At 39.1% G+C, this 27,024-nt stretch overlaps 1 protein-coding gene and 1 long non-coding RNA gene across 2 annotated transcripts in view; one reads left to right on the top strand and one right to left on the bottom strand.

Moving 5' to 3' along the window:
* Positions 1–27,024, top strand: part of LOC306995541 (cystatin-A5-like) — a 214,476-nt gene that overhangs the window by 76,519 nt on the left and 110,933 nt on the right. The window lies entirely within an intron of this gene.
* Positions 13,015–14,297, bottom strand: LOC306995089. The gene is made up of 3 exons (XR_013796802.1): positions 14,104–14,297; positions 13,763–13,864; positions 13,015–13,293 (listed from the first exon to the last, which is right to left on the bottom strand). It is a non-coding gene; the product is annotated as an uncharacterized lncRNA (long non-coding RNA).

Below are 27,024 nucleotides of genomic sequence, written 5' to 3'. Positions count from 1 at the left end.
AAACCGGGAGGGGCGGAGAGATTCTTCGCGTCTTCCGCTGCGAAACAACCCAAGCTTCGTGACGGTGCCTCGGAGCCAGGGTGTATGAAACTTGTGAGAACCGCCTTGGCGCACGGGACCAATGCTGAGAGACGCATGGTGTTGACGCAATCGGAGTCTGCGGATTATTAACTGATTTGTGTGCATCGACGCGAGATGTTTCAAGAGCTAAACGCCGGTCTCTTAGCTCGGCTTGTCTCTCTAAAAGGTCGCGGATCTGCTTCTCTACAGCTTCCAGCTCAGACTGCACCGCCTGCAGCTCGAATGTGTCCTCACCTGCACCAAAAGGTAGAAAACATAACGTTACATTTGATATATTCGCCATTTAACAGATGGACAGTAAGTTAGCAACAACGCTACCAGTGATGCTATCAATATTAACGCTAAGTTATAACTGAAATCTTGGATATAATCTGTCTTTTTAATGGTACGGGTGTGATGTAGACGCACGATAGGCGAGAAAATGTTCGTTTGTAAGTGAGTGTAAAGAAGACGCGCTCAGCCGTCCGACCCACAGGTGTAACGGACCGGTATTGGGTCAATCGGTTTGAGACACGTCTACTCAACAGTCCGCGTTGTAACTATGAGATTTTGAGCAGCAGTGCTTCTCAGTGAGTAAAAGTAGAAAATGTTCGTTTGTGAGTGTAAAGAAGACGCGCTCAGCCGTCCGACCCACAGGTGTAACGGACCGGTATTGGGTCAATCGGTTTGAGACGCGTCTACTCAACAGTCCGCGTTGTAACTACGATATTTTGAGCATCAGTGTTTCTCAGTGAAAAAAAGTAGAAAATATTAGTTGTAAGTGAGTTTAAAGAGAGAAAACCCGGATTTTGAATCAAATCGATGGAGCTCAAACACAAACAACGCGTTCAGGAAGTGACGTAACAGGAAGTCAAAAATGCTTCAGTCTGCAAGAATTGACCTCACAGCCCAGTCAATTCTCGGCCATCGACATGCAGTGGCTATCTGCTCGAAAGTAGTAAGTAAATGCTCCACATCATCGCCTTCGTTAAGCGGCTGTAGACGCGGCTCTGTCATAGCTCTCGGCTGTTCTACGACTTGACCAGGAACGGATGGTGACGCCAGAGCATCTACCTGCTCACTCTCTTGATTCGATGGGGTATATTGAAGCCTGGAAGGATGAACAGAAGCTGGTGTAGTTCTCGTATGTACCTCTTCCTGAAGAAGCGTGAACTGATGTTGAAGAATCTTCCATCTATTCTCCTGCCGCGCTGCCTCCTGATCGAGTCGTTTATCTCTCTCTTGCTGCATTTTCATATGTGCCCCGAACATGTCCCATAACTCTTCTACTGTAACATTCTGTGAGCCACCTGAAACTGACATATCCTCTGCATCAGCTCCTCCTGAAGCTGACGCCGCCATCTCATCACTCTTTACAGCTCTCTTTGGTCATATTTTGACCCATGAAGTAGGGAGGGAAAAAAATGCTCAAAAAAATCCCACCGCTGCCACCAATTGTGATAGATGTGACCAATAAAGGAAGAAGAACACGGAGGCAGCAGGCTACAGCAAACGCTTAGGGGTTTATTCTCCACAGAATGGGGGTAACAAAAGTAAAGCAACTGTTAACCCAACTGGGGTAAACCAAAGTATTTATAAAGAGAAAGAAAAACAAATAATAAAAAACAAACAAAAAAAAACTTAGTCACTGCATTTGCCTCTCACACATTTACAGAGGTCTAGGGACTACAGGACCTGTTCTCTCACAGAACACCACCCACTCATACAACACAATTAACAAACTTATGCATTGGTGGCCAGCACCAATTAACACAAAAAGGGGGATACACAAACACATAATGGCCATTATACACAATAAACAAATATGAAAACATCAAATATACACACACAAACACTTCAAATAATACAATCAAATGATTTAATTTTATAACTGTACTTCCTCTACATAAAAAAAAGGAAAAAAACACTAGATAGTCCTTGGAGACCCCCAGGGTAGAAACTGGAATGGTTGCCCGATCGTTGCCTGGAACCATATATATATACGTCTGAAGTTTCCGCCCGAACCCCTTTAGATGGTACACCAGCTCACAGGACTCAGACATAAACACAAAAGGAATGGTAAGAATAAACTCAGCAAACTAAACGTTAAAGAGTGTGCGCACTTAACTCCAAACGAAAGTTTAAATAAAGTTTATGAAACCAAAATAATGTTGTGCATTCTTACTGTAAACAAATTCCATTAAATAAAAAGATAAACCGACCTGTCCCCGGATCACCAACATCCGCCACAGTGACTATTTAAAATCCAAACCTGAAGCTTTTTCTTTACCGGGTCGAACTGCCGTCGTTTTGCGGTAAGAGCAGCGCTGAATCAGGGTAGATATGAATCTGTGATCCATTGTACAGAAGCTCATTTTTATCCCTTGAGAGTTTCAGAATCTTTAACTTGTCCTGGAAATTAATAAATTTAACCAGGATAGCGAGTCTGGTAAAGTTTAACTTATCAGAGAGAGGAGTAGGATGACACCGTTCAATGAATGGAGGAGCAGGGAAATTCTCTCCGCCTAGGAGCTGCGGTATCAGACCGCATAAAGCTGTAGATATCACTGCCCTCTGATTTCTCAGGCACAGAGATACACCGGAGGTTGGAGGCACGACTGCGATTCTCAGCAGCTTCAGTGCGATCAATCAGGAAGGAGTTTTCCTTTTCTAGTGTTTTAACTCGTTTTATCAGATCGCTCAGGTTTCAACTCACTCTCTGCTCAAGTTCTGTCACATGTTTACCAAGTATAGCAACAGAGTCTTCAATTTTGTTTAGGCTCTGATTGATAGTATCCAGTTTCGAGATGGGAAATCATCTCAGTTTTAATTTGCTGCATCCCTTCCCAAATAGTTTGAAGGGAGATTTGATCACAAGTCATCTTACGTTGACTCCACTACGCGTAGAAGTGAGCGTAAAAATATCCCACTAGTATTTTTAGAAAGACCTCAGATACCTTAAATTCTTGTCCGAAAATAAAAGTAGAAAGTATACCTCACATGAAACTTAGTTGACAAAAGTTTGAGTCCTATTTATCTGAATGCCTGTAATCAATCAGCCAAAACAGCTCAGACGATTTATCATATTACAAAACGGATTATTACATGTTGCATGAAATTCTTAACTTTGAAACTTCGTTACATTTTCAACATATTCCATCAAACTGGATTATTTGAGGAGCGTGCACTAATATTTTCACTTCCGTTGGTTTTGATCATTGTCTCAAGGACACATCCACAATAGTGGATATTTCCACTGGAACAGTTTCTCACAGGAACGCTCAAACACATAGGCCTACAGGCTGTTGCGTTCGGTTCCACTTTAAATCATAGAAATATACATCAGAATAGCATGACACTATTGTTCTTTGTTTCATTGTACATGGTTAATAATTACAAACCGAAATTGGTGTGTTTAAATGCAATATCTGATTAATTATACATTCACATTTAATCCTTTTAAAAGACGCTTTTATCCAAAGCAACTTACAAATGAGGAGAACAATAGAAGCAATCAGACCAATCAGGTGTTATACAGCAATAAATCACAACAATCCTGTGCCATGGGCACTGCCATTTGTAAAGATCTCATCTTTGGGTTGCTGTTCCCCTCCTGAAACGAAGCTTCGGACGTCACAGATCACGTGGTTATGGCAAAACGAATCAAGCTCCGATACACTGCTTCAATGTGAGAGATGTTTCATTTTTTTGATACAAGCTTCGAAGCTTTGGTACCAAACATCACATCACTATAGTCTTCACCACCCTCAAACGTAGAACGGATTCTGTCAGCCATTTCGGATCAAGCTCCAACCATTCAGAGTCACAACCCGGCTCTGTCAGAGATCCTTCACCTTCTGAGCCACCAGTCTCAAGCCTCCTCATCCCGAGAGCTACCTCCTGATCTGCCACCCAGATCTGTGCTCGCTCTACCATCAGAGGACAGACTATCAGCCCCTGAACCATTTGATGGCAGTCCTGAGAGATGCAGAGGTTTCATTACCCAGTGTACACTGGCCTTCCCACTCCAGCCCAGCAGCTTTCCCACTGAAGGTAGTAGAGTGGCTTACATCATCACTCATTACTTTTGCATTGGACTGGGCTAAGATATATGTTCTGCTGCCTTGAGTTAAGTAAAGGTTCACAAAGTTACGAACGTCTCCTGTATTCAGGTATCGATTCTTACAGTCCAGGAAAAAAAAAATAAAAAAAAATTGTGTTTTAAATATTATTTATTCTTCTGAAGCAATATTCTCATCAGTGTTCAGTCAGCTTGACATATTTAAATCTGCATATTATGATATTTTAACCTTTATACAGGGCATTTTCTCTAATTGTTTAAATTGTTTTTAAATTCTTAATTTTCTTAATTAAACTTTTAATTAATTTTCAATTCTTAAATTTGATCAATGAATGTAATCAGAATAATAAGACACTATGGCTGTTACCAATCAAATTAAACAATTTACACTGAAAAATGACAACTGCATTAACATTAACTAAAAATCACATTTTCACTCATGATGGTATTCAGCACTCCTGGCCGTGTGATGTTGCTTAACTATCATATTTATATCAACATTATTATATATTTTTACCGCAGTATGTTAACTGAGTTCAGTCCCGGTGTGGTGAAGTGCTGAAAGTGATGAGTCCCGGCTTAGGACCTCAGTACCTGATCTAAAACTGTTCCCGCGATTCTTAGTGTAAATCAAACCCCTTAATTCATGTAGCCTAATAATCTTTCATTTTTATCCTGATTATTTATATAGTTAAAGTGAAAGAAATTGCATTTTTAGGCCTGTGTTTTGTGACATTGTTATTAAGCAATAAGGAATATACTTTAATTTACTTTAATTTGTATTTTTCATTCATTTATGTATATTGAGTTGTCATAATTGATTTTGTTATTATTCATTGTTCCCCTTTACTGTGTCTCAGGCAGTGTTTGTTGTGTTGTAATGTGTTAAACTTAAATATATTATTTAAAAAAAGAAAATATTTTGAGCAATGTTATTTACTGTAAATTATTGTAAATTAATATATTGGGGTTTTTTTAAGGATCTGTTTTGAAGATTGGAACAAAACGTTCCTACATAATGTCCCAAATTGTACTTTTTTTTTTTTTTTTTTTTTTTACTGTAAAGCTGTTTTTAGTATCTCAGTATCTTCAGTTTTATATTTTTCTTTGGAGTTGCATTTGCCGGTTGACATGTAGCCTACAGTGTCACGCCTGAAGGATTTCAAACTGTTTCTGATGAAACACTGAACGCAGCACACACTATTTGCATATGTTGTGAAATATATGAGGAGCTCTTTTCCAAAACGCTATAAATCCATTTCAATAGTTTTCAGGAAAATTACATTTTTTACCTAGACCCATACATTTTGTGAATATTCAATTTATCCTGTTAAAATGGATGTGTGGCTCAGTCTGAACATGTTGAACAATGATTAATAAATCAAACAACAATATTGTTGATGATAAAATAAGTTAATTTATTCATTTTTCAAAGCGCTATAAATCCATCAATTGTTTCCCAAAAAATTATGGTTTGTCTTTAATACTTTAAATTAATTTAAATTAAACAAGTGCAAATGCATGAAATAAATAAAAGCCAACTATAATAAATAGTTAAATAAAATAGGCAAGGCAAGGCAAGGCAAGGCAAGTTTATTTATATAGCACATTTCATACACAATGGTAATTCAAAGTGCTTTACATAGAAGAAATTAAAATAATCAAAAGAAATAAGAATAATTAAAACAGTTTAGAGTAAAAAAAATAAAAATAAAATAAAATACAGTGCAAACAGTCGGACGAACAGTGGCACAGTGCTCATTCAGTAAATGCAATGTTAAACAGAAGTGTTTTGAGTCTGGATTTGAATGTGGCTACAGTAGGAGCACACCTGATCTCTTCTGGAAGCTGGTTCCAGCTGCGGCTGGCATAATAGCTAAAAGCGGACTCTCCTTGCTTTGAGTGAACCCTTGGTATTTCTAGTTGATGTGATCCTAATGATCTCAGTGATCTGTTGGGTTTATATTCAGTGAGCATATCTGCAATGTATTGAGGTCCTAGGCCATTAAATGATTTATATACCAGTAATAATACTTTAAAATCAATCCTAAATGTGACTGGGAGCCAGTGTAAAGACCTGAGGACTGGTGTGATATGTTCATATTTTCTGGTTCTGCTCAGGATCCTGGCGGCAGCGTTCTGTACGAGCTGCAACTGTCTTATGGTCTTTTTGGGAAGGCCAGTGAGGAGTCCATTACAATAATCCACCCTGCTGGTGATGAAAGCATGCACAATTTTCTCTAAGTCTTGACTGGAAACAAAGCATCTAATTCTTGCAATATTTTTTAGATGATAGTATGCCGATTTAGTTATTGCTTTGACATGACTACTAAAGCTAAGGTCTGACTCTAGAGACACACCAAGATTCCTGACTTGATTTTTAGTTGTTTGACCTCTAGAGTGAAGGTATGCGTTCACCTTGAGAACTTCATCTTTGTTTCCAAACGCAATGACTTCAGTTTTGTCTTTGTTTAACTGAAGAAAGTTTTGGCACATCCAGCTGTTGACTTCATCAATGCATTGGAACAGGGAGTCAATGGGGCTGTAATCGTTTGGCGATAGGGCTAAGTAGATCTGTGTGTCGTCTGCATAGCTGTGGTAAGAGATTTGGTTCTTTCTCATTATTTGGCTCATTGGAAGCATGTACAGGTTGAATAGGAGTGGCGCAAGAATTGAGCCTTGAGGAACTCCGCATGTCATGGATGTCCACTCAGACTTATGGTCTCCTATACTCACATAATAACCTCTCGCTTCTAAGTATGACCTGAACCATTTTAGGACTATCCCAGAAAGACCCACCCAGTTTTCCAGCCTGTCAAGAAGTATGTTGTGATCAACAGTGTCAAATGCAGCACTGAGGTCGAGTAGTACCAGCACTGATATTTTGCCTGTATCAGTATTTAAGCGAATATCGTTAATTATCTTTATGAGCGCTGTCTCTGTGCTGTGATGCGATCGGAAACCAGATTGAAAATTGTCAAAGTATCCATTCGAGCTTAAGAATTTGTTCAGCTGATTGAAAACAACTTTTTCAATGATCTTGCCAATGAAAGGAAGATTTGAGATCGGTCTATAATTGCTTAATATAGTCTTATCAAGATTACTCTTTTTTAGGAGGGGTTTGACAACTGCAGTTTTCAGGGAGTTTGGAAAACTTCCAGAGAGAAGTGAGGCATTTACCACTTCTAGGAGATCTGCTTCTAAGCTGTTTAACACACTTTTGAAGAAAGATGTGGGAAGAGCGTCAAGGGCGCAGGTTGATGTTTTAAGGTGCTGTACGGTTTCTTCCAAAATTTTGCCATCAATTTCTTTGAAATCAGACATAGTAACTACTTTCTCAGGTTGTGGTCTGATCTGTCTGACCCCAGTGCAACTCAGGGATGTGCTGATCACCTTTCTGATATTATTGATTTTCTCAGAGAAGAAAGAAGCGAACTCACTGCACTTGCTGTCTGAGAGCATTTCACTGGGAATCTGGCTCGGGGGGTTCGTTAATCTCTCTACAGTAGCAAAAAGAGTGCGTGTGTTGTTTAAGTTGCTGTTAATAATATTTGAGAAGAAAGTCTGTCTAGCTTTGCCTAGTTCCATATTGAAAGCATGGATGGTGTCTTTGTAGATGTTATAATGGACTACAAGTTTTGTCTTCCGCCACATGCGCTCTGCTTTTCTGCATTGTCTTTTCATATTTTGCACTGCTGTTGAGTTTCTCCAGGGTGCTTTTTGTCTACCACTCTTCCTGACCTTCACAGGAGCAATATCATCAATTACACTTTTAACTTTTGAGTTAAAAGAATCAAGGAGAAAATCAACAGAGTCAGCAGATATGCTTGGTGTTAAAGATATAGCCTTCATAAATAGTACACTAGTGTTCTCATTTAAGCATCTCTTCTTGACAGACACAGATCTAGCTTCAATGGCAGGAGAGATCAATATATCAAAGAAAATACAGAAATGATCAGACAGTGCTACATCCTTAATAACAATCGATGAAATGTTTAGACCCTTACTGATAAGTAAATCTAGAGTGTGTCCACGATTGTGTGTCGGTCCATGTACATGCTGAGTCAGATCAAAAGTTTTTAAAACAGTTTTGATTTCTTTTGCCATATTGTTTTCTGCATTGTCTATGTGGATGTTGAAATCTCCGGCAATAGCAAAACAGTCAAACTCTGAGGAAATGGTTGATAACAGTTCTGTAAAATCCTCAGCAAAGGCTGAAGAGTATTTTGGAGGCCTGTAAACAATGATTAGTAAAATGCGTGGAGCACCTTTTAACACAATACCCAGATATTCAAAAGACGGGTAATTACCAAATGATATTTGCTTACATGGATAGACATCTTTAAAAAGAGCAGCTACTCCCCCACCTCTCCTACCCGTTCTGCAGACACTCATAAAAGTAAAGTTAGGAGGGGATGTTTCATTGAGGACAGTTGCACTGCAGTTGTCTTCTAGCCAAGTTTCATTTAGAAACATAAAATCCAGGTTGTATGTGGTTATTAAGTCATTGACTAGAAGTGATTTATTTTTAAGTGAGCAGATGTTTAAGAGTGCTAACTTTACAGTCTTACTTTTTGTCCGCACAGCAGTCTTAGTTTGGCGTGTAATAGGCACCAGATTAGATGGGTTTGCTGTACGGCTTTTGAAGGCCTTAGACTTTCTATCATGTAATCGAACAGCAATAGAGAAAGATACAGGCACACAGGGTTCCCGCTTGTTCTGTAAACATTTGAGAAAGTTACTGTTATCATAGCGGGGACCCGGCACATATCAATGAGAGCTGGTATCAGTTGTTTTTGGTTCACCTCGAGCAGAAGGAGGAGGGTGTGAGCCCTGTCGTTGTGGCAGAGCCCGAAGAACTCTTGCAGGAGGAGGGGGAGGGCGAGCGGGGCCCGCAGGCTTTGGTGGTTTTGGGGCCTGCCGTTTTTTGGTTGATATCTGAGGGCTTGCAAAAGAGTGGGATAGTTTGGTTCCAGCATAGACCAGTTTTTCCATTCTCTCTGAGAAGCACAGAAGTGGAGATGCTGGAGATAGAGATAGCGTGTCTGGTGAGAGGGGCTGTTGTTCTGGTGTTATCGGAGGCTGTAATATGCTGTCCTGGTTTCCCTGGCTGTTTTCCAGGAAGTCGTCCTTGGGTGTTGAATCTTGGAGCAGTTCTAGTATGTCACAGTCTGTCTGTGGGCAGGGCTCAGCTGAGATTGTGTCCGTGAGCAGAAGTTGTTGTGGCTGAGTGGTGTTATCATTGTCCTTGTGTGACGTGTCAACCGCATGTCCATTCAGGTGCTGGAGTGAAGTCCTGTGGTCATTCATACTGTGTCCAGGTGTGTGTGTGCCATTCAGGTTGAGTGGATTGGCACACACTGCAGAAGGATGGTTGAGGGAGAAGTAGATATTGTCCTTTATAATAGTAAAGGACAAATAAATAGTACAAATAAAATAAATAATTCCAATGACACATTTTAATATTGTCCAGCACATAACACTCATACAAATACCAGTCCTTAAATACAGCAATGTTAAAAATACATTTAAATCATTTAGTAATTTAGGCTAATTGTAATTTGGTGCCGAACCTGAAAAAAGTAATGATAGCCTAGTAATGATAACAATATTCAATAAGTTATTTAGTAATACATTCAGAGTCATTTTTAGTAAAGTGTCAAACCTGTAACAAATAGGACCAATTTGTCCACTACATATGCATGAAAAAAATAATTATTAAATAATAATAACGATATTCAATAGGCAAGTCAGTCAGTAATAATCAGGGGGGCAGTGTTCCGAAAGACATTGAAGCCGACCTGGGCGCCGCCATTGGCTAGCGGACCCCCACCTGCCGTTAGCATTCTATTGACTCCCATTCATTTTGGCGTCACTTTGACAGCGAATAACTTTACATCTGAGGCGTCTAAAGACACCGTTTGTCCATTGTTTATTTCTAAAGAAACACGAAAATGTATAAAAGGCTCCATTACCTTGTATCTTACGTTATGGCCCCGTAGAAGCAGTTTTTGTAAAAAATAGGCTAACGATTGCGTCATACCCGCGCGACTCTGTCGCACAAGTCGAAAAATTACCGTATGGACAGTCAGAGAAGCTCGCAAGCAATCGGGAGGACGTGGAGGCATAAAGTCAAGGGAGAAGCCCATAGAGAGTGATAAAGTTGCTCCCGTTGCTAGCTCATGTACAGCTAATACCCACGCTCTCCGTCTCTGCGAGATTCGGAAGGGAATGATTCAGATTTCTCTCGGCACAGCTACTAGAAGACTGACAGCTGTCAGACAGGCTCACGTCACATCTACGTCGTCAAGCTCAGTTTGAGCCTGCGCAGTTCGCCTTGCGATCAGGAAGTGAGTGCTTCTAATTGACTTAATTTCTCTCCGTTGAAACCTATGGGGTCGCTGTGTCCAGTTTATATACTGTCTATGGTAATAATAAATAAAACAAAAATCAAGATAATAGATCGTCCGGTGACAGCCTCTCGGCCTGACAGAAACCTGTGGGAGCAGCTTTGTTGACATCCCACTGTTGGTATTAATGCGCCTCCCGCAAAATCTTCTTTTGTTGTTGTTTTTTGTGATTATCTTTGTCCAGTCTGCGATTTGTAAACTTTAAAGCACTCATTTTGAGGAATTAATGAAATAAACATCTGTTCAGATCGCCGCCTATTTTGATTGCTTAGAACGGCCCGAATTCTGATTGGTCGAGAGGATGTAGGCCTATCGCGTTTAGGCTAAAAATAGGTTTGGCGCTTATCGCGTTTTGGAAAGAAAGTGCATCTTGCAGTACATTTTAAACCAGGAAATATCGCGATTTTGGCATGACACGTTGATGGAGCAGTGAATAGGTTCAGTACACAGCAAAATGACATGATAAACTATTTTTTTTTTTTAAATGGCGTTTATCGCGTTTTGGAAAAGAGCTCTTCATATGTCAAAACATCTTTGTTTTGTTTTTTCTGGAAAAACGAGAAAACCTATATGCATAAGATGTATTTATTCACTTTGGTATTATTTATTGGTAAATTATAAAAATTCTTAGTCCTAATCTAAAACATTAAATAATGCTGTTTTCCCCCAAACTACTACAGTTTTTCTCAATTGCTTTGGCACATTTTTCGAAACAGTCCTAATATTCTCTAAACTGTAAGTTTAATTGTCACAACTGTTTGCAGGAACATCAGAACTCTATCACATGACTGCAGAACGTAGTAACTCACAGTTGTCATCACAGGTTACACTGCAGTGTGTGTGAGCCCATAAGGGCCCTGCACACACACACACTCAAAGGTGCCAGAATACACTAATAATGGTCTGAAAATAAAACGAAACTGCAAAATAATCATATCTGTTGTATATAATGTAACGTGTACTGTATATTATAATATCTAATAATTATTACTGTATAATAATACATACATAATTTTGTTTTCATTTTATTTAAATGAATGCGTGTCAACAATTTCTACAAAATGAAGTGATGACAATGAAATTAAATCGTGCTATAAGGTTCAGAGTGTCTTTCCCGCACATCATTATGACGGTGAGACTCCAAACACTTACAGCTTGAGAAGAAGAGCGCTGCTTTCACGCCAATTCGTGCGATATTTGCTAAATCGTAAATATTTTACAAGTTGCCCAATTCGCATGAATTCGAAAGAATAACCTAGACTACACCTGACCTGACCCCGCCCCTAAATCTATAATCATAACTGGGGTTTAGACAAATCATACGAATTGCTCGTGAGATAGCGTTGCCTTTTCCAGTAAAAAGCTACTTTTCCCCAACGATTTCTATTTCAGAGAAATGCCGTTCTTTTGAACTTTCTTTTTATCAAAGAATCCTGGGGAAAAAATACACTGTTTTCAACATTGATAATAATAATAAATGCTTCTTGATCAGCAAATCAGCGTAGGCTATTAGAATGATTTCTGGAGCATCTGAAAAAATTCTCAAATGATAACATCTTGTACTCTTAAAAATAAATCTTCCAAAAGTTTTTTTTTTTTTACAGTAATGCCAGATAGAATAAGTATTTTTGTTCAAGCAACAGTTCTTAAAATAACCTTCTTTTAGAGTGAAGAACATTTAAAAAAATCTAAAGAACATTTTTCCACTATAAATAACTTCTTGTTGAATAGAAAGGTTCATAGATGTTAAAGTTTCTTCATGCACCATCGATGTCAATGAAGAACCTTTATTTTTAATAGTGTCGCGCTACTGTTGACAGAGAGATCATGATTTGTAACATTATGCTTTTGTGGGTCAATTTTAAAGGGATAGTTTGTGCAAAAATAACAATTCTGTCGCACTCATGTTGTTTCAAAGTTGTGTGACTCATTCTGTGGAACATAAATCAAATTTGTCAATTATGTTTTTGTACATACAATATAAGTCAAGGGTCACCAATGTTGGATCAACTGTGAACAATTTAGTGTAAGTTTGATTGTGGGTTGGGTTTTATTCATTACATTTTCAAAATCATGAACACTGGGTGAAGAAGAGAAACTGTACAGGTTTGTAATGAAGTGAGGTTGAGATTTCGGTTCATATAATACAATCTAATATGTCTTATCTAATAATCTGTTTATCAGTCTGAGAAATGTTTACAATTAAAACAGCCTTAAAATAAAATAAAATGATTGTTAAAAATAGATTTTTTTTCCCTTTAAAAAGTCATGCAGACAGCCAATTAAATCTTAAAAAAAAAAAAATTCATTTTACATTATTTTATTTCACTTTTTGTTTTTAAAGATTTGGAATGAGGATTTTTATAACAAATATTTTTTTGTGTTTATTATTTCAGCATAAATCAATTTTAGTAAAGTGAAGTAAATTTGGTGTTGTTCATATAAACACACTGACACAGACACTGAGGGTTTGAATATTGAGTTTAATATTGAGGAATAAAACAGTTTTCAATAGTTCCTCTCTACAGTATGGCAGCTCATTGTGTGTCTGTTATTATATCAGACAGACTATTCTCTGCTTGCGGTTAGAAGTGTTCAGAAGGGGACCAGAGGGTCGATGATGGTTTTAGGGTACTGGACTCTAGTCACAGTCAGTTCCCCTCCCTCACAGGGGAGAGCTTGAAATATCAGTGCATGAACGCACTTATCTTCTTCTTCACCATTCCCTTGACAAATGTCCACCTGAGAGAGAGAGAGAGAGAGAGAGAGAGAGAGAGAGAGAGAGAGAGAGAGAGAGAGAGAGAGAGAGAGAGAGAGAAATCCACATAGATTTATAAATGATCTTTCCCATTGAAAGCGACCAAAACGCATTAATTTTCCATGATCGTAAAAAGAAGTTCCAGCTGGTTCTGCTACAGTGACCATTGCAGAGATTTGAGTGTCCAGCAAACGCAACAAAGTTGAGAAGAGTTTTATCTTATGCAGAGAAACTTTATACAGTGACTTGATGCATTTTAACTCTCAGAGAGGACAGAAAAATTACTGGACACATCGCATCCGTTTAGGACACACTGCTAGGCTATAGTTGGCTTGTTGATATTGGAAATACAAGTTGTGCCAAGAGTTTCAGTGATGAAAACATCAAACTCAAAAATCCATACATTTCAACATAAAAACAAATCATCCATAACAAAACAGAACACTAATTTACCTTGACCAGATAGTTCGCTCCTGCCACAACCTGACTCTTATAGAGTATAGGAATGAAATCTTTAAAAATGATTGAAGTCTTCTTCTCCATCTGTGACTTCACCTGAATAAACAAATGCACATGTTATATTAATCCATATTATTTATTTATTTTAGGGTTTCATCTATCATTCAGATATCAGAAAACTCATAAAACGTTTTGTGACTTTGGGTGAAAAGTAAAACAGTTCTTTTGAAAATAACAACAAATAATTTCCCCAACACATTCACAGCACAGAAATAGATTATTTTACTAGTCTGTGTTTTAACAAAAACATTTACGAGTGATTTTCTGTCTCCTACCTCATGGCAGATCTTCTTCACCTCTTCAGTGACAGGCTGCACTGTGGTGAATCCTCCAGGCATTAACTTTGCTGCTGCACTCATTGTGATGGTGATCAAAGATGAAATCAACTGTATTATCAGACAGTTTGTCTCACAGATTGATTCTGATCCACTATTTATGCAGCCAAAACCGCATGACATCAGAATGAATGAATGAATAGGCGGAGTTTTACTTTGGTGTGTTGTGTAATATTCAGAAAAAAAGTTTTTTGTAACTTTTCAGAAAAACAGCGTTTTGACATTTATTGCACAACATGCAATTATTTGCGCTTCAGTGAAGTTTAATATATATATATATATATATATATATATATATATATATATATATATATATATATACAATTCGAGAGTTTATGCTTTAGGAAAAAATTTTACCCAATCTTCAACCAGATCATTAATAAAGTAATAAAATACATAAATAAAATAAATAAAAACAATTTATTAATTTACTAACAATATTTAGAGTAAATAACATTGCTCAAAATATTTTATAATATTTTATAAATAAAATATTTTTAAAAATATGTATAAATATATTTTTGAATATGAATAACAATGGATAACAAAATCAAGTATGACAATACAATAGAAATAGAAATAAATAAATGAAAAAAAAAAAAAACAATTGAACCAACAAATAAATTACAGAAAAAACTGCATAATTTAATGCCAACATTTTGAGAGGGTGATTTATCACTAATCCAAGACATCAAAATATTTTTCCTAAGAATTATCAAGTGAAAAAGTCGTCACTTTTTAATTTACAAGGAATGTGTGACTCAATTCAACTTTATTTATAGAGCCCTTTCAACACCACAAGATGAACAATTACTGTAGCAGTTTAGGTTTACTTGATTATCCATTCAATATTTATTAGAAAAATCATGTTAAAATGTGAGTCTCAAATATCATCATCAGGCTTTTAAGGAAAGTTTATTTGTTCATCTCTCAGTAATCTTTGTATTGCATTGAATTATGTGTTTTAAAACTACAGAGCTTTGATTGTAAAATTAAGCATTTAAATATCATTTTACTAAGACATATTATTGGCAGATTTAGAGTGACGACTGATATTTATATGCATTTTATTTAAGTAGTCTGCTGTACTGTTAAAGATCTCAATGATTTACATGACAAGCATTTGAATTTCCTCTTACTTTTTGACCACTTAAATATCAGCAACTGCAGCAAAATGAGAATTTCAGCACCAGTTGCAAAATGTAGGTGTTTTTTTTCTTCCTTAAGTGTGAGAACCATATTCTCACTATATCATGAGTGCTATGACCATATGGTTTGTTTGTGTTTTGTTTTCTTTGCAGGAACGTCGTCTGATTGGCTCCTGCAGGCTGATTGATGCGGTGTCCTGATTGGTGCACAGTACTTTAAAAAGTATCAGAATGTGTGACGTCACCACAGATCTCGTCTAATCACCACCACAACATAGCCTGGGTTTCCCCAGACTGCCTTTGCGCAGCGCGATTTTATTCTCGCTGAAAGGCAGTCTGGAAACCATGGACCTGATTTTCGCCTCGTTTAGGGAACCAATCACAGAACGGGGAGGGAGCAGCAAGACGATGACGACATCTTTTCGACACAACTAAGCAGTTTGTTTATATCTATGGAGTCAACATGGCAGCAGACGCGAAGCTACCTTTTGATGCAGCCTTAGATATTGTTCTAAGTAGTTTAGATCGCAATTTTATTTAGAAAAAAGAGCAGCGTTTGGCGTTAAACCATTTCTCTACATACGTCATCTGGTATAATGGAAACGATTGGCTATGCGCATTTGATAGACATTCTTAGCACCCAATAAACGGCGCCGGCGCATTCGTAAACCACGCCTCAAATACGAGAAAATGAACATGTGGTTCCCAGACCCAAGTCTCAACGAGAATTGGGTCTGGTGTTAGCCAGGCTAACCACAACAAACAACTCTATGATATATTAATTCTATTTGTATTTTTTTTAAACAACCCAAACACACCTATACATTTGGATGCTGCATTAAACAAATTCTTAAAGGGATAAAAAATGTAAATAATAAATCAACTCCATAGCTGATTCAAGGGCTTAGGACGATCCAATTCTCAATTTAGCCCATTGCAGTTTCCACCTGTAGTGGGCACTCCTGCAACGTATGGCGTATATCCGAGTGAACGAGACAGAGGGAAGTTAGCGAGTGAAGGGCATGACAATTTTGGGCCCTGTCCCAAATGGCACCCTAAGCACTCACGGTCTTCCTCTGAGTCCGCACTTTCGTGACGTAACGTCGCTTTGACTGTGGGGAAGAAGTCTGTGGAGTGCGCATCAGTGCTGGCTCGGCAAAAGTGCGCATCGAGGGCGCAATTCGACCGCGGAGGGGGCGATCGCGAGCACCCTTCTGAGAGCTAAAATGACACATGGGACACCCTACGGTCTCACGAACTTAACAGACATGCGGCATTCATGGTAAGTTTACAAGACCGAAAGTGCATATGAAGTGTGCCATTTGGGACAGGGCCTTTGGACTGGAACACAGCCTAGGCCTACATATGAAGCAGACTCGCTTCAAAATCGAGGGAACGAGGGTCTGTCAATATAAACTTCCCTCGTCCACTCCACGAAGTGGAACGCACTTTTTAAAATGCCGGCAGGGATTCCCCCCGAGGGGAAGTGCTTAGGGAAGGCAAGTGCGTGTCTAAAAGTGTACTGGAACGCAGCCAGGGACTGAACTCCGTTAACATACTGCGTAAAAAAAAAAATATGTCGAGTTTTTATATTTTTAAAATATATTAGTTAAGCAACATCACACGGCCAGGAGTGCTGAATACCATCACGGTTGAAAATGTGATTTTTAGTTAATGTCACATACATTTTAGACACAATGTTGAATGTTTTCTATTTTCTACAAAAAAATGTTTCAGCAACGAAAATAGTTACAAACAAAGATCACAGCAGAACCATTGCCGTGACCGTGTTCATTCCTGAACGAATCAGCAGTTTGAATGAATCGTTTGAATGAACAACTCAATGATTCACTCATTAACACGGTCACCTGCCGCCACCTACTGGTGGTTAAGTTTCGTGTTAAAAAGTATCATTCTTTCCAACATTTCTTATTTGTATATTCAAAAAAATGTTTAATTTGATTGGTAACAGCCATAGTGTCTTATTATTCTAATTATATTTATTGATCAAATTTAAGAGTTTAAAATGAAAGATGAAGCATATATTTAAAACAATTAGGGGAAAATGCTAGTCTGGGTCTCTCCATGCTGCCTTGCGCATCGATTTTATTCATCTGCTAGGCAGCCTGGATAGTTAATAGCGCTATATAAATAAATAAATGCCTTATTAGTAACTTGTAAATCTACATGAAAAGCACGTTTTATGATATGCCTATAAAATTGAAATGTATAACTAGCCTGGGTTTCCTGCCTTGCGCGCAGTGCGATTGTATTATATTATATATATGTTATATTTATATGCTAGGCAGCCTGGATTCCATGGACCATATTTTCGCCTCAGTGAGGGGACCAATCACAGAACGGGGAGGGAGCAGCAAGACGATGACGACGTCTATGCGACACACCGAAGCAGTTTGTTTATATCAACACGTGCACTGCAGATTTACCTTCTACCCTCATGTTTGTCTTGCACAAACGGCAATAGGTGCTGAACACCATCGTGTACACATGAATCTATGACCCATCGTCTTCTTCCTCGTAGAATTTCTGTCGCTCTATACGTCATAATTGAAACGATTGTCTATGAGCTACGTACAGGTGCATTTGATAGACATTCGTAGCGCCCAATTAACGGCTCTGGGCATTCGTACACTACGCCTGAAATACGAGAAAATGAACGTGGTTCCCAGACCACGTCTCATGAGACGAGGTCGGACGTTAGCCAGGCTAGGAAAATGCCCTTTGTAAAGGTTAAAATATCATATGCAGATGTAAATATGTCAAGCTGACTAAACACTGATGAGAATATTGCTTCAGAATAAATAATATTTACAACACACAAAAATACTTTTTTTCTGGACTGTAAGAATCAATACTTGAATAATAGGAGACGTCCGTAACTTTGTTAACCTTCACTGAACTCAAGGCAGCAGAACATATATCTTCTCGGCCAGCCCCGGAAAACACTCAACGCAACGCAAAAAAAAGGGTTTGTAAGAAAAAATTATGTAGACGTAGAAGATCTCAAAAATGAAGTTTATTACAGCATAGCAGTGGCAAGGTACACAAAACACCTTGGGTTCACCGGCGTCAGAATGAACCCAGAACATCCAAATCTCAAACCTTTTATCCTGTTAATGTAAGTTGCTCTTATTGTAACAGCTGCGGTCTGTATGTTAATAAAGTTGAGACACCCATTCCCATTCTACAATTGATTACCATTTGTTCAGGATATAATCTACCCAAATGGTCAACTCTTAATGTAAATGAAATCAGAACAGCAAAAGGTTTAGGTCATACAATCTATCTGAAGTGATCCTATCTTTAATCTTCTGTTGAAACAGAACGGTCAAATGTTTAAGATGACAAGCTATTTGAAGTCCCTGTAATCAAAATGCTGGTTGGTTGCCCTCTGTGATATTTACATATTACTGAGATTGAATGTAATTGTCTCTATATGATAATTAAACTCTTTTAAGTGAAGGAACATTTTGATATATATATATATATATATATTGGAGTGGAAGTTGTTGGGAACAGGCCATAATTTCTTATAGGTTACCTCCAGAGTTGGAAGGGTTGTCTTTATCTTCCGGCCCATGAGTAGCTTTGCCGAGCTCACGCCTGTAGTGGTGCAAGGCGTTGACCGAAAGCACATAAGGGCAAGCAGAGGGTCTTTCTGCATCAAGATTATTTTAGCGGTCTGAACCCCTCTCTCTGCATGTCCGTTCCCTTGAGGGTTGTGTGGACTAGAGGTGATGTGTATAAAGTCAAACTCTCTTGCAAAGTCTTTAAATTCCTGACATGACAATTGAGGCCCATTGTCAGACACGACCTCGCCTGGACAGCCAAATCTTGCAAACACTGTCTTCAGCTTCAAGATTACCTGCGAGGCAGTGGTTGTCGGCAGGTGAAGTATTTCCAGGAACCAGGAAAAATAGTCAGACACGACAAGGTAAGTGTGTTTGTTATGATCACACAGGTCCATAGCAAGTCTCTTCCAAGGCCGGTCAGGAAGGGTGGTAGAGATGAGAGGTTATTTCCGCTGGCTGGGTTTCATCTCACGGGATACCTGACAGGACTGGACTTTTTGCTGGATTGCTGATGATATGCTGGGCCACCAAACGGACGCATGGGCACGCTCTCTACACTTTGTCAAACCTTGGTGTCCGTCATATATTCGGTCCAGGATGTCTGTTCTCAGCACATCTGGGATCACCATACGGCTACCTCTGATGACGATCCCATTGCACTCAGATAATTCAGCTTCAATGGGAAAATACTCTCTGATTGCTGCTGGGACCTTGCCTATGTACTCTGGCCACCCTGACTTTATGAACTGCAACACCAGTTGAAGGTTACAGTCGACTGCTGTAGCTGTCTTTATGGCCTCAAGCTTACGTGGGGTTGCAGGCAGGGCATCTACAACGGCTGCTATATAGCACGCTACGTCTGAGTGAGTGTCAGTCTCCATTTCCAGGCACTGTAGTGGACTCCGTGAGAGTGTGTCGGCCACTGTTAAGGTCTTCCCTGGTGCATATTCAGCCATCGGTTTAAATCTCATAAGTCTCATGAGTAGTCTTTGGCACCGTATTGGCACATTGTCCAGGTCTTTCTGATTCATGAGTGGCACCACAGGTTTGTGGTCGGTGACCAATTTGAAGCTCTCAAGGCCACACAGGTACTTTTCAAAATTCTCACAGGCCCAGACGCTCGCCAAACACTCCTTCTCAATCTGTGCATATCTGGTCTCGGCATCAGACAGGCGACGTGAGCAGTATGCCACAGGTTTCCAGTCCCCTTCATGTAGCTGCAACAGTACTCCGCCTATGCCATAACTGCTGGTGTCTGCTGAGACAGCGGTAGGCCTGTTCACATCGTAGAACTTCAGGACTGGAGAAGTGGACAGGATGTCTTTAATTCGCTGGAATGCCTCCTGTTGGGAGTGGTCCCATGTCCATACTGACTTGGACTTTTACAGGTCATAAAGTGGGTTACACACTGTAGACAAATTTGGAATGTATTTCCCCAAGTAATTGAACATGCCCAAAATACGCTTTAGGTCTTGCACGTTCTGTGGTGGTGGGAGCTCGCGGATTGCCTTGACTTTTTCAGGGTCGGGTCTTACACCTGATTTGTCAATGACATGACCCAAGAAGTGAAGCTGGTCCTGCCTAAACTTACACTTTTCTTTGTTTAACTTCAGGCCGGCTGACTCGATCCTTACCACCTTGGCTGAGACGTTGGTCGTGCTGCTCTGGAGTATCTCCATACACGAGGACATCATCCATGAAGATAGCCACGCCTATCAGGCCATTGAGGGTCTCTGTCATTTTGCGTTGGAAGATTTCCGGAGCACTCGTGATTCAGAATGGGAGTCTTTTAAATGCATATCTCCCAAAGGGTGTTATGAAGGTGGTTAACTTGGTGCTTTCAGGGTGTAGAGGTATCTGCCAAAACCCGGAGGCGGCATCCAGTGATGTGAACATGGTTGCGCCAAGTTTAGCAGTAATTTCCTCAGCAGTTGGAAGGACATACCTCTCTCTCCTTACAGCCTAGTTTAACCTCTTCAAATCAACACAGATGCGCACCTTACCATTTTTCCTTGGAACTGGCACCATAGGCGCACACCAGTCAGTGGGCTCAGTCACAGTCTCAATCTGACTGTCAACCTCATTTTCCTCCATGCGTTTTAATTCCTCTTTTACTTTTTGAAGTAGAGGCAACGGGACACGCCGAGCAGTGTGCACTGTGTATGGCTCAGCATTATCTCTTAACCGGATTTTAACAGGTTCGGTTTTGAGTGTTCCGTGCTCACCGAATGCTGTGTGGACTTCCTCGACACGTTTCACAAGCCCCATGGTCATTGCGGTGGCTCTGCCTAGCAGATTGTTCACGTTTCGGCCACTGATGACGTATACTGGAAAAGAGTATGGCTTTCCTTTATATTCTGTGCTGACTTGGAACTTTCCTAAACAGTCCAACTGACCACCTGGACTGCACAGTGTGATATTAGATGTCTCCAATTTCTTGTCGGGAACTAGTTTGTTGAACGCCTCGGCTCCCATAATGTTTACATCTGCACTCGTGTCAATCTTAAATTTGACCGGTGTTGCTCCAATTGTAAACTGTATTGTCCATCGTTCATCACTTCTGTTTTCATTTGTGACTGCACCCAGGAAGTATGGCGTTTGTGAAACAGTCTCTGTCACTTCTCTGACTGATTTACTATAACATTTCTTTATGATAACTCATAAAGGGCTCTGATAAACATTTCAGCTTTCTCACCAGGTCGCTGCGATCGCTGGTGAAAACAGGCGCGCTCGTGAATCACGTTGCGTTTAGGATAGAAGTATGCGTCGTATTTTCCCAACACAACGTCAATCTTCTTCTCATCCCCCTCCGTCTAAAATGTGAAAGACTTGAAAATGTTCTCAGCCTCAGGCCCCATGGCATAAATCAGCGAACTGACCTACACTTCGCCGTCCTCTTTGCTCAGTTTAGTGGCCAGCCGAAATCGCAGGAAACGTTGCTTCCAGTCAGCCCATTCATTTGGACGATCAAAAGCGAAACTTTCCGGTGGATGAAACGTGGCCATATTTTCAGAGAAGCGATGTGTCCGTCAAACGCTTCTGACACCATGTAAATAATTAAAATGTCCACACAAATCTCAGGGTTCAATGAATACTTTGTATTGTTACACTCGTGCAGCAGTTAGCATACAGGCAAGAGCTCACACACTAGTCCCCGCGCAACCGCCCTAGTCTCCTAGGGCAACACCCCTTTCTGCGTACATAACAGAATGCCCTTAAAGCTATAAATTTACATGTGCACATTATATGACAATGACAACTAATCAAACTATTCAAAATCAATTTAAATCCTCACAAATGAAATAAAGCTAAAGACTTCAAAGAGTAAAACTGGTTATTCACTCATTGTTTGAGTCCTTATTTATCTGAATGCCTGTAATCAATCAGCCAAAACAGCTCAGACGATTTATCATATTACAAAACGGAATATTACATTTTACATATTAGATTTTAAAAATGTGAACTGTTGCAGTTCATTCTTAACTTTGAAACTGTGTTGCCTTTTCAAAATATCCCATCAAACTGGATTATTTGAGGAGCGTGCACTAATGTTTTCACTTGCGTTCGTTTTGATCGTTGTCTCTAGGGCACATCCACAATACTGGAAATATTCACTTGAACAGTTTCTCACGGGAACTGAATATTACACAACAGGGGCAGAAGTATTACACAAATACATAGCCTACAGGCTTTTGCGTTCCACTTTAAATCATAAAAATATACATCAGAATAGCATGACACTATTGTTCTTTGTTTCATTGTACATGGTTAATAATTATAAACTGAAAACTGTCTAGAAAAGCAACAAAGAATGAACTTTTCCAGACTGAATCTCAACAAAGATCTCAACTGACTGAGTTCCAGACTGAATCTTGAAACCTCTCAACCAAGGTTTGGTGAGTGCTGCTCTATATAAAAGAACTTCTAATTTGAACGTGATCCAAAAGTCTCACTGGTCTCTGCTTCGATCAAGAAAATACTTTACAACAAAGGCATTTGATTCAATTGAACACACATTTTTTTCGATTGTTTAAAATTGTTTGGTTTTGGAGATACATTTTGAAATATTATAAAATCCCTTTATGAAAATTCTAATAGTTTGTTTTCTTTATCAGGAGGTACATCACAAAGATTTCCAATCAATCGAGGCATAAAACAGGTTTGCCCTATTTCCACATTTCTTTTTATTATTACCACAGAAATGCTTTCTATCTTTATCAAGAACTCAAACATGGCCCCATTAGAGGTACTTGGCCAGCCAGTAATCATCAGCCAGTTTGCAGATGATACTACCATTTTCATGAAGCAGCTAACAGAGGTCCCCAAAATATTACAAATAATTCACACCTTCTCTAAAGCCTCCGGTTTAAAAATTTATTTGAACAAGTGTGAATTAATGTCAATTCATCAATGTCAATTCATCAATGTCAGTTAAAGGATTAGTTCACCTCAAAATGAAAGTTTCCTGATAATTTACTCACCCCAATGCCATCCAAGATGTTCATGTCTTTCTTTCTTCAGTGGAAAAGAAATGTAGTTTTTTGAGAAAAACCTTTCAGGATTTGTCGCCACACAATGGACTTCAACGGTAACCAAATTGTTGAAGTCCAAATCAATGCAGTTTTATAGTGCTTCAAACGGCTCTGCACGATCCCAGCTGAAGAATAGGGTCTTATCTAGAGAGACGATCGGTAATTTTCTAAAACAAAAAAAATGTATATAGTTTTTAACCACAATTGTTCGTCTTGTGCTGGGCCGGGTTTCCCGATAACTATGTATCTTAGCTCTTAAGAGCGCTCTCTACGTGCAAGGTTACGAATGCTCACGGCAATTCGACGCACGTTTCCCAAAAATGCACTTAAAGAGAACTTAAGAGTCCATTTGCGAAGTGCTGAAATATAACCTTATATGGATTCCTACAGTATTCTGAACGTTTAACCTAATAATCGTCATCTGTTGGGGATTAGCAATCAAGACAAGTCTAAAGCATCTACAGGTGGAGGCACTGACAAAATGGCTATAAAAAAAAAGATACCTTTCAAAAAGATTAAATTAAAGAGTGCCCTTACTTAACAGGAAGGAAGATGAAGAGGTGGAGGAAGACGAGGACGAGGACAATGATAGCGGCATGGGACTACATGATGGCCAACCAAGAAATGGCCAATACATGGCTGGTTTTCGTGCACGTCAGCAAGTCATTGACAGATTTTTGGAATTCATCCCTATTTTGTCCAGTCTTTGAAGCATATTTTCCACATGACTTCTTTTATTTAAAAAATGTATTAATTCATTTAATTTAGGTGTGTATTTCTATTTTTTTCTTCCTTTTAATTATTTCATTTATAAATTAATTTTAACAAAAAACGAGTACAATAAAGTGTACAATAAAGTACAATCAAAACCTTATATTATACTCACGTTGCAGTGTTATCTGTTAAATCTCGAAAAAAATGTAATCTGCCGGTTGTCCTGCAGGTGACCTCATAAATCTGTCTTCTGACTGTGCGTTCACACCGGACGCGAATAGGGCGTCAAATTCGCGCCTGCCGATCAAAAATTTGATCTGACGTTTCGGAGTTGTGAGATCCAGGCGATCACCAGGCGCTCAGTGCTCATGTAACCCGCCTTACCTCGGCTAGTCCTCCTGACGTCTGCCGCTGGTAAACGAGAAATGTTTAAATTCACAATCTATAGCTTCGGTTCTATTATATGACACATAAGTTAAAATACATTAATGACTCGTTATAACGTAGGTCAAACGACTTCTTTAATTAACGTTATGTGAGTTTTTCTTCATCTCATTCAGAAATGTAGCCTATGACTGCAAGTGTTCAGTGTCACATTCAACATCTGGGGCCGTATTCACAAAGAATTTTAAGGCTAAAAGTAGCTCCTAACTGGCGAATTTAGGAGCAACTCCTAAAAATAATGGGCGTGTCACTTCTAACTTTAGGACTCCTAATTTTTTTCACTAAGAGTAATTCACGAAGCATTTTAGCCCTAAAAGTAGCACCTAAGTCTGGGACAGCTTAAAAGAAGTCGAGAGGACTCCTAACTCACTAAGACCTATTCACAAAGGATCTTAAAATCGCCGCGCGACAGTGTGTTGGAGACAGCCAATGACACGGAGTTATTACAAAGACACCGCCTTAACCGTGAGGGAATACTGATTGTTGTGGATCTTGTGAGGGATGCAATAACAGCGCCAACTAATCGCAACAACCCAATCAGTGCCGAATTTAAAAGGTTTGATAACACTTCGCTACCTGGCAACGGGGAAAATGCAATTGTGTAATGCTGACGATCTAGCGATATCCCAGCCATCGGTAAGCAGATCCATCCACCAAACCATCAATGCACTCTGTAGACCCCATATTATTCGACAGTTCATAAGTTTTCCGGACATTCGCCAACCCAACTCCAAAGAAACAAAGCCAGCTTTATGGATATTGCCGGTGCGCCCGGAGTGGTCTTTGCTATAGACGGATCGACACATATTAAAATAATTGCACCACGTCAGGATGAGGACGTGTTTGTGAATAGAAAGAAAACACACTCCATCAATACCCAGATTGTGTTCGATGCAAACTTCACAATTCTCGATGTTGTATCCCAGTGCCGAATTTCCCTTTTATTATGTTTTTTTTTTTTTTTCAGCACCAACTGGGCCAGCAGCAGTAACTGATCCTGCGTCCAGTTGGGCTTTCTTTTCCGTTTTGGCGAGTTCATGGAACTGGAACAAATATTTTTCAGATTTGCTAGACTATTTTAAGGAGTAAGTGAGCAGGATATATTAAAGTAGGGCATTCATGCTTATTGTCATTATGTTCTCAGAATAGACATGACTTTGTTTTCCTCACTGTAATTCTTAACTTGCGACATTCTAAAACAACATTTAGGATGCAATAGCCCTACATTAAGGCATTTTATGCATTTGTCGTAATACTAAAGTACGTCAATCATCATTAGAGCGCCACCCTCAGGTTGCATGAATGCAAGGACATTAGAATTTTTCCAAAAGTGTGTATGACGTGTTCAGTGATGATTAGCGTAAAAAATGTTATCATAAAATTAATAGGCTATTAAATGAGAAGGGACAACTGAGAGTGAGCATTCACATATCACCTCTAAGTCCTTTTGATACTTGATAATCAGGCTGGCAACAGCGGTCTCGTCTGTTAGGCTACTCGGTCACTGAAGAATCGCTTTAATGTTAAAATGTTATACTGTTATATTTTATACACTTGTAAACACAACTTACCATTGTAGGTTTGGCATGGTTGTATTAATACTGTCGTGACGTTTCTTTTAAAACATATTTCAATGTGCTACGTTATTTTAACACCTAAATAAAACGTCTCGCCAAAGTTGCATTTTGGTCTGGTTTTGTTTTCGTAGTAAACAAACGTGACATTTACGTTTTTTTAAAGAAAACATACCTGGTTGGTATTTTCACAACGTTTCTAAAACGTTTTATTTTGGTTACATTATATTTTATTATGTTAGGTGTGGTTTAAAAAAAAACAAGCATTTGTGCTTAGGGCACCCAAATGACTAGCGCCGGCCCTACCATCATGGATCACTTTCAGCGTGCATGGGAAAAGCAGTGAGTGTGATAGATGTGACCAATAAATGAAGAAGAACACGGAGGCAGCAGGCTACAGCAAACGCTTAGGGGTTTATTCTCCACAGAATAGGGGTTACAAAAGTAAAGCAACTGTTAACCCAACTGGGATAAACCAAAGTATTTATAAAGAGAAAGAAAAGGAAATAAAAACAAAAAAACAAAACAAAAAAAACTTACAATAAACACAAGTCACTGCATTTGCCTCTCACACATTTACAGAGGTCAGGACCTGTTCTCTCACAGAACACCACCCACTCATACAACACAATTAACAAACTTATACATTGGTGGCCAGCACCAATTAACACAAAAAGGGGGATACACAAACACATAATGGCCATTATACACAATAAACAAATATGAAAACATTAAATATACACACACAAACACTTAAAATACGATCAAATGATTTAATTTTGTAACTGTACTTCCTCTACATAAATAAAGGAAAAGACCACTAGATAGTCCTTGGAGACCCCCAGGGTAGAAACTG

The sequence above is a fragment of the Phoxinus phoxinus genome (genome assembly GCF_949152265.1).
Source record: "Phoxinus phoxinus genome assembly, chromosome: 3".
NCBI classification, from domain to species: Eukaryota; Metazoa; Chordata; class Actinopteri; order Cypriniformes; family Leuciscidae; genus Phoxinus; species Phoxinus phoxinus.
Note: the sequence above shows the minus strand (reverse complement) of the source record. Positions and strands in the feature narration are given on the sequence as shown.